At 40.5% G+C, this 7774-nt stretch overlaps 1 pseudogene; it reads left to right on the plus strand.

The window, feature by feature from the left end:
• The first annotated feature begins 5447 nt into the window (after nt 1-5447).
• The window catches only part of LOC102828516, a 9594-nt pseudogene continuing 7267 nt past the window's right edge, over nt 5448-7774 (plus strand).

The following is a 7774-nucleotide window of genomic DNA, read 5'->3' on the forward strand; positions in this document are numbered from 1 at the left end:
AATAGAAGAATTCTACCAACTTCTTCAATCTGAAATTGATCAAACATGCAATCAAGATGTATTGATCATTACTAGTGACTGGAATGCAAAGATTGGAAACAAAGAGGAAGGATCAGTAGTTGGAAAGTATGGCCTTCATGATAGAAATGATGCCGGAGATCACATGATAGAATTCTGCAAAACCAATAATTTCTATATTTCAAATACCTTCTTTAGATAGTATGTTGCCGTTGGTAAGTACCATGGAGTCAGTTCCAACTCATAAGAGACAATTATACATATGAGACACACCAGATGGAATACACAGAAATCAAATTGACTATATCTGTGGAAGGAGATGATGGAAAAGCTCCACATCAGTCAAAACAAGGCCAGAGGCAGATTGTGGAATGAGCCATCAATTGCTCATCTGCAAATTCAAACTGAAGCTGAAGAAAATGAAAACAAGTCCATGAAAGCCAAATATGACCTGGAATATATCCCACCAGAATTTAGAGATCATCTGAAGAATAGATACGATACATTAAACACTAAAGACTGAAGACCAGAGGAGTTGTGGGATGACATCAAGAATATGATACAGGAAGAAAGCGAAAGTCATCAAGAAGACAAGAAAGAAGGAAAAGATCAAAATGAATATCAGAAAAGACACTGAAACTTGCTCTCCAGCATAGAGACACTAAAACAAATGGAAGAAATGAAGAGGTACAAGAGCTGAACAGAAAATTTCAAAGGTCATCTAGAGAAGATGAAGTCAAATATTACAATGAAATGTGCAAAGATCTGGAGTCAGAAAACCAAAAGGGAAGAACACACTTAGCATTTCTCAAGCTGGGGAAATTGAAGAAAAAATTCAAGCCTCGAATTTCATTATTGGAGGATTCTCCAGGCAAATTACTGAATCATGCAGAAAGCATCAAAAGAAGATGGAAGGAATACACAGAGTCACTGTACCAAAAGGAAATAATTAATGTACAACCATTTCAAAAGGTAGCATATGATCAAGAGTCAATGATACTGAAGGAAGAAGTCCAAGGTGCATTAGAGGATTTGGCAAAGAACAAGGCACCAGGAATTGCTGGAGTACAAATGGAAAGCTTTCAAGAAAGTTAGGCAGTACTGAAGACACTCATTCATCTATACCAAGAAATTTGGAAAACAACTATCTGGCCAACTGATTGGAAGAGATCCATATTTGTGCCCATTCCAAAGAAAGGTGACTCAAAGGAATGTGGTAATCATGGGCAGTATCTTTGACATCCCATCCGAGTAAAGTTGTATGACAGATAATACAGAAATGGCTGCAAGCAAACACTGACAGAGAACTACCAGAGTTTCAAGCAGGATTTAGAAGAGGACATGGAACAAGGGATATCATTGCTAATGTCTGATGGATCTTGGCTGAAAGCAGAGAATACCAGAAAGATGTTTATCTGTGGTTTATTGACTATGCAAAGGCTTTTGATTGTGTGGATCATGACATGCTATGGACAACTATGCAAAGTATGAGTATTCCGGAACACTTTATTTTTCTCATGAGGAATCTGTACATGGACCAAGAGGCAGTTGTTTGAACAGAACATGGGAATACTGAATGGCTTAAAATTAAGAAAGGGGTGTGACAGGGTTGTATTCTTTCACCATACTTATTCAACCTGTATGCTCAGCTAATAATCTGAAAAGCTGAGTTATATGAAGAAAAACATGGCATCAGGATTGGAGGCAGACTCATTAACAACCTGTGATATATGCTGAAACAACCTTGCTTGCTGAAAGTGAAGAGGACTTACAATACTCACTGATGGAGATCAACGAACACAGCCTTCAGTATGGATTGCATCTCAATGTAGAGAAAACAAAAATCCTCACCACTGGACCAATAAACAGCATTCTTAGCAATGGAGAAAAGATTGAAGTTGTCCAGGACTTCATTCTTCTTGGATTAACCATCAATACTCATGGAAGCAGTAGCCAAGAAATCAAAGGACGTATTGCCTTAGGCAAATCTGCTGCACAAGACCTTTTTAAAGTGTTGAAGAGCAAGGATTGCAGCTTGAGTACTAAGGGGCGCCTGACTCAAACCATGATATTTTCAATAACCTCAAAAGCATGAGAAAGTTGGACAATGAATAAGGAAGACCATAGAAGAACTGATGCATTTGAGTTATGGTTGGAGGAAAATATTGAAAGTACCATGGTCTGTCAACAGAACCAACAGATCTGTGTTGTAAGAAGTGCAGCCAAAGTGCTCCTTGGAGGCCAGGACGGCCAAACTTTGTCTCTCATACTTTGGACATATTGTCAGGAGGGAACAGTGGCTGGAGAATGATAGCATGTTTGGAACAGTGGAGGGCTAGAGCAAAAGAGGAAGTCCCCCAGAGAGATGGATTGACAAAGTGGCAGCATCAATGGGCTCAAGCGTGGCAACAATTGTGAGGTTGGCCCAGGACCTGGAAATGTTTCATTCTGTTGTTCATAGGATCACTATGAGTCAGTACCAACTCAATGGCGCCTAACAACAACAACCACCTTGTGATTCAAACCGACCTTGCAGTCTATCTCTTTTCCTACAGCACCACACGAGGAATGACTACTTTTAATGTAGGCCCTTAGGGTACAGATGCTTAAGTGCTTAATTGCTTCCCATAAGTTTGATGGTTCAAACCTGCCCAGAGACTCTCCTTTCTTAATGTACTCAACAGCAACTAATAACAACTTTTAAGGGAAAAGTTCTTATTCCAGTACAACTCTAAAATCACTTTACTTGAATTACATATGCAGTACTGGATTGCTAATATTTTATATTTTCACCAACTAGTGTTCTCTGAGCAGAACTACATGGAAGTTCTCTCAAAACAATTACTTTTATTATTTTATTTTCTCCATCCCTTTTCTTACCTTGCTCATCCTTTTACTTTTCTCCCAGTCATCTCTTTTTTTCTTTCTATTCTTTAAAAGTGCCAAAAAGTTAACAAAGTTTAAGTTTTAGGGGCCCCTTGTGCAGAAATCCCTTCCAAGGTTCTATTAAGATCTCTAGGAATGAGCTGACCTGGGTATTCTTGGGTGAAATAAATGATTTTAACCTCAAATGTTAAGACTCTGTAGCTCTTCCTTTGGTCAAATGTCCCCTCTTACCTGGTGGCATTGGATTTTTGGTGTGGCATTCTGGGTTAAATGCACTGGACTGCAAAGTCCGTTTGAGCTTCAAGGACGACAGTTCAAGCTCACTAGCTTCTCCTCAGAAACCCTACACAGGGTCATTATGGGTCAGAACCAACTCCATGGCACTTAACAACAATAACAACCTGGTGGCACTAAGTGGTTGCAGCCATTTTGGGTTCAGTCAATTGAATTGAATTGCCATACAATAGTTTGAATTTTAGTTGTATAGGATATCTATGGCATAGGCTTTTCTAGGAGCAGCTGATGAGCTTGAACCATTGACCTTGTGGTTCAAACCAACTTTGCAATCCAGTGCATTAACCCACAGTATCACACCAGTAAGAGAAGGAGGAAAATAACTGTAAGTGGAGACTTCAGTTCTCATTGGAGAAAAGGAATAGTCTCGGTAGTGCACAATATGCAATTATAAATGCAAAGTTTCCTTTTTTATAAAAATAATATAAAATAGAATATGTCAGTATTTTTGTATTTATGTTTGTGGTATTAGTCAAATTTTGAACATTGTAATCTGTTGTCATTTCTTCTCTCATTCTAAATAAATATTTGTTTTCATAACTCATCTTATCTTCCTTTAAATGAAACCCCAAAGTAGTCAATATTGGTTGTTGCTCTTAAGTGCCAGTGAGTTGGTTCTGACTCATTGTGACCCTCTGTAGGGTTTCTGAGGAGCAGCTAGCTGGTGAGTTTGAATCACTGCAGTTCAGTCCATTATCCCACAGCACCACACCAAGATTTCATTACCTGGAACCCCAAATTGTGAAATATCTATATAACATTAAACCTGAATCCAGGTTTAGACCCTCTTCTCACTATAGTTCTGTGAGTGAATAGAAGATATATTCATTTATGGCCTCACTTTGGCCTCCATTGTTAATGAACAGAGGTGAAAAACATTCTTATATTTGGAATGAACTATGTTAATAAATATCATATCTTCAACTGATATTGTACAGACTGTGTATGTGCCAGTGTCCTAATTTTTGCAAAGAAAGAAAAAATGTTCTTTGATTACAAAGAATGTCTTCTTTGGTTTGAAATAGGCCGTTGGACTGAGGTCAGAAGTTTCTGCAATACAAGAACAAAGTGCTTTTTGCTTTATACAAACACAATCAGTTTAATAGAGAGATTTGACCTAGTAAATACCTCAAATCATTAGGAGCCCTGGTGGTGAAGTGGTTAAGCGTTCTGCTGTTAGTGGAAGATTGGTGGTTAGAACATACTCAATCCACCCATACATTGACAATCTACTTCCATAATGATACAGTTAAGAAAACCGAATGAGTCAGTTCTACCCTGTCACATGGAGTCACTATGAGTAGAAGGCATCAACAACACCAAAGTGATTAGAGACTTTTCGTATCCAATGCTATTTAATCCCCACAAATACCCTTGTAATGTTAGTGTCCACATTTTTATAAAATAAGAAAGTAAGCTTAAGGTGGTTGTGTCATATACTATGAATTAGTAGCAAAGTGCATATTTGAACCTAGGCAATTCTGACTCTAAAGTTCATGTGTGTTTCCGTCTTCTGTGGATCTGAAACCATCTCTGTAATTAATTAGCCAGACATTAAGTTTTCTCATCCAGACAAGTTTCAGAGAAGAACTGTGCTTCGCTGGAGTTTCAGTGGCTGTGATATTTCATAGGCAGATCACCAGGCCTTTCTTTTGAGGTTTCTGTGAGTGGATTCAAACCACCAACCTTTTGGTTAGTAGTTGAGCACTTAACTTGGTGCAAATCAGGGACTTCAGTTCCCAAAGTTTGTAATTTTATAAAACCAAGTAAAGAAAACTTTGTAACCTGGCTTGTTAGTTCAATTCCATGTTACACAACTAAGGAAATTCATCTTGATTTCCTTCTGCCTAATCTAAATTTAGTAATAATTAAAATCCATCTCCTCTTAGTATGTTTCAAATAGCTGGTTTTTCACAATTCTGCACAATAACTTTCTGATATGATAAAAGGAGAAAAAGCAGTAGGGACAGATGAGAAAAGTTCTTACACGACTTTGTCTAGTGAGAGATTTGGATATGCAGAGATTTCTTCTCATCCAAAACACCAAATGGAAGACTTGACCTAAGCAAACAATAGAATAAAATAATGTTTTTACTCATTTCTTGGATGCAAAGGGGGGTGAAAATACTTAAATTATATCTAGAGAAACAACAATTTTCTTACTCGAACACTTAAAAGATGGAGATGCAGCTCGTGCTGGAACTTTGGCAGGGCTCCTCCTGGAGTGGCGAGTGCATGGAGCCGCAACCATGACTAAAGCAGATGTAAATCCAAAAGTCTACCCCCTCGCAGATGCCCACCTCACCAAGAAGCTACTGGACCTCGTTCAGCAGTCCTGCAACTACAAGCAGCTTCGAAAAGGAGCCAATGAGGCCACCTCATTGGCCAATGAGGCATCTCGGAGTTCATCTTGATGGCCGTGGATGCTGAGCCGCTGGAGATCATCCTGCACCTCCCGCTGCTGTGTGAAGACAAGAACCGGCCCTATGTGTTTGTACGCTCCAAGCAGGCCATTGGGCGGGCCTGTGGTGTCTCCAGGCCTGTCATTGCTTGCAGCTCCTCCCTGGTGTGGGGAGCATAGGTCATGTACAGTAGTGTGTGGTGTTCTCAGCTACTTCCTAATTGTTGTAAGATATTGTCCTGAGTGGTTTATGGATTTTTATATATTATTTTTGTTTTGTTGGCGCATTCTCCTGCCCTTCTCTGTGTCTTTTTCTCTGCTATTTTAAAAAATATTTCTTATAGGAGCCTAGTACCCAGTGGAGGAAGTAGCAGTGTGGTAGCCACGTTAAAAGGCAGGTGCAGTGGCCAAGAGAAATCTGACCTCGCCAAGGCAGAGTTCCAGCTACCATCTACTCACTTCTGGATCCCTATCTACTTGGCATCCCTTACATCTGGTACACAGAACCATTCCCTCAATGATGCGTAATGGGGGCTTTTCCTCTGTCCTCTAGGGGGAAGTAAGCTCGTCTTCAGTGAGGTGGTTAGACTTACTTTGCACCTTGCTATTTGCTCCAGTAATGTGATGCTCTCCCCAGCCCCTACCCATGCTCCTGAGGGTGGCAGGATGCCTGTGTACCAAAGAGACACTGAGGGATTCTGGGGCAGCCTGGGTGACGTAGGCTTGGGATAGCCAACTTAGGCCTTGAAGAAGTAGTGGGCCAGGTGGTGTTGGAATGAAGGATTCCAAGAAAGGCACAGAGACCTGGCTGGAGCTGGCAGCCAGAGATGATCCGATCTAAGGAAACCCCCTTGTGAATGAGAATTTCTTTAGTGGACACTTTGTGCCGGTACCAAGAGCCCTTGCACCTGCTTCCTGCCACAGCGCAGGTCAGGTGGCTCTTCTCACATCACAGAGACCGTGCTAATATTGAGCTAATTCATTCTAATAAAAGAGTATCTTCATTAAAAAAAAAAAAAAAAAGAAAAAAAAAAAAAAAAAAAAGACATGCGGTATCTGTTAAAAGTTAGAAAATGTTTTTGTAACTCTGGAAACAAGAGTCTGGCTAGAGAACATCCAAGGAAGGGGGCATTCTTCCACAGTAGGGTGCTTGGGGCTGAGCAGGTTTCAGGTCACAGCAAGAGCCTCACCTGTGCTGTTGTCATTACCACATCTATTTCTGACTCTTCTGCCAAGAGATGGGCTCTGCAATTGCTCTCACTGCAGTTCCTTTGTTAGAGATTTGCCCTCTTGACACATCCAAATGAAGAAATTGCAGCATGAAAGAAAGATTGGTGACAGACCCTGAGCTTCCATTCCCTGTTGTTGGGTTGAAACCTTATCTACATGTCATCTGGCTAATCAGAGGTCCACAGTGAGATCTGTCAGAGTTTTTCTGTTTTAAAAATGAAATTCAGACACAGTTGACAGGAGAATTGGAATGCCTTTCTGTGTCCTGTGACTGCTTCCAGCACTGCCTACGATTATGTTAGAGCAAGCCTGAGGCTCTGGTGAAAGAGGAACCACAGAGTGACCTCCTAAATCCATCAGCACAGGTGGGCAGAGTCTCTTTGCTCTCCTTCAACAACATAAAACAGAGGAATTCACCACCAGTAGCAAAAAGCAGAGACAAAGTAAAAAATAAAGACAGTTGAAAATGGCTAACAAGACAATACAATAAAACTCATAAATCACAGAGTGAGTGACACAGATCGTGTCAAATGGGGGTAATTACAGTTCTAGCGGCACAAGAGTGAAGTGCTGGCCTGCTTACTGAGAAATTGATAGGTCTGAAACTACTCAGCAGTTTTCAAGGAGAAAGACCTGGAAATTAGTTCCTGTAAAGATTTTTTTGAAAAATGTTGTTCTAAACTCCAATGCATAATGATCCTCTGTTGTTGTAAAGTACCATTGAGTCAGTTCCTGCCCATAGCGACCCTGTATAGCGTTTCCAAGGAGCAGCTTTTGAACTTGAACCACTGACCTTGCCATTCAAACTGCTTTGCAGTGTGGCACATGAACCCACAGCACCACACCAAACCTTCCCCATAGAGTTTCCAAGGGAAACAGATTGCCACATCTTTCTTCCACAGCACCACACCAAATCTTCCCCATAGAGTTTCCAAGGGAAACAGA

Source organism: Chrysochloris asiatica, unplaced genomic scaffold, assembly GCF_000296735.1.
Source record: "Chrysochloris asiatica unplaced genomic scaffold, ChrAsi1.0 scaffold00038, whole genome shotgun sequence".
In the NCBI taxonomy this organism is placed as follows: domain Eukaryota; kingdom Metazoa; phylum Chordata; class Mammalia; order Afrosoricida; family Chrysochloridae; genus Chrysochloris; species Chrysochloris asiatica.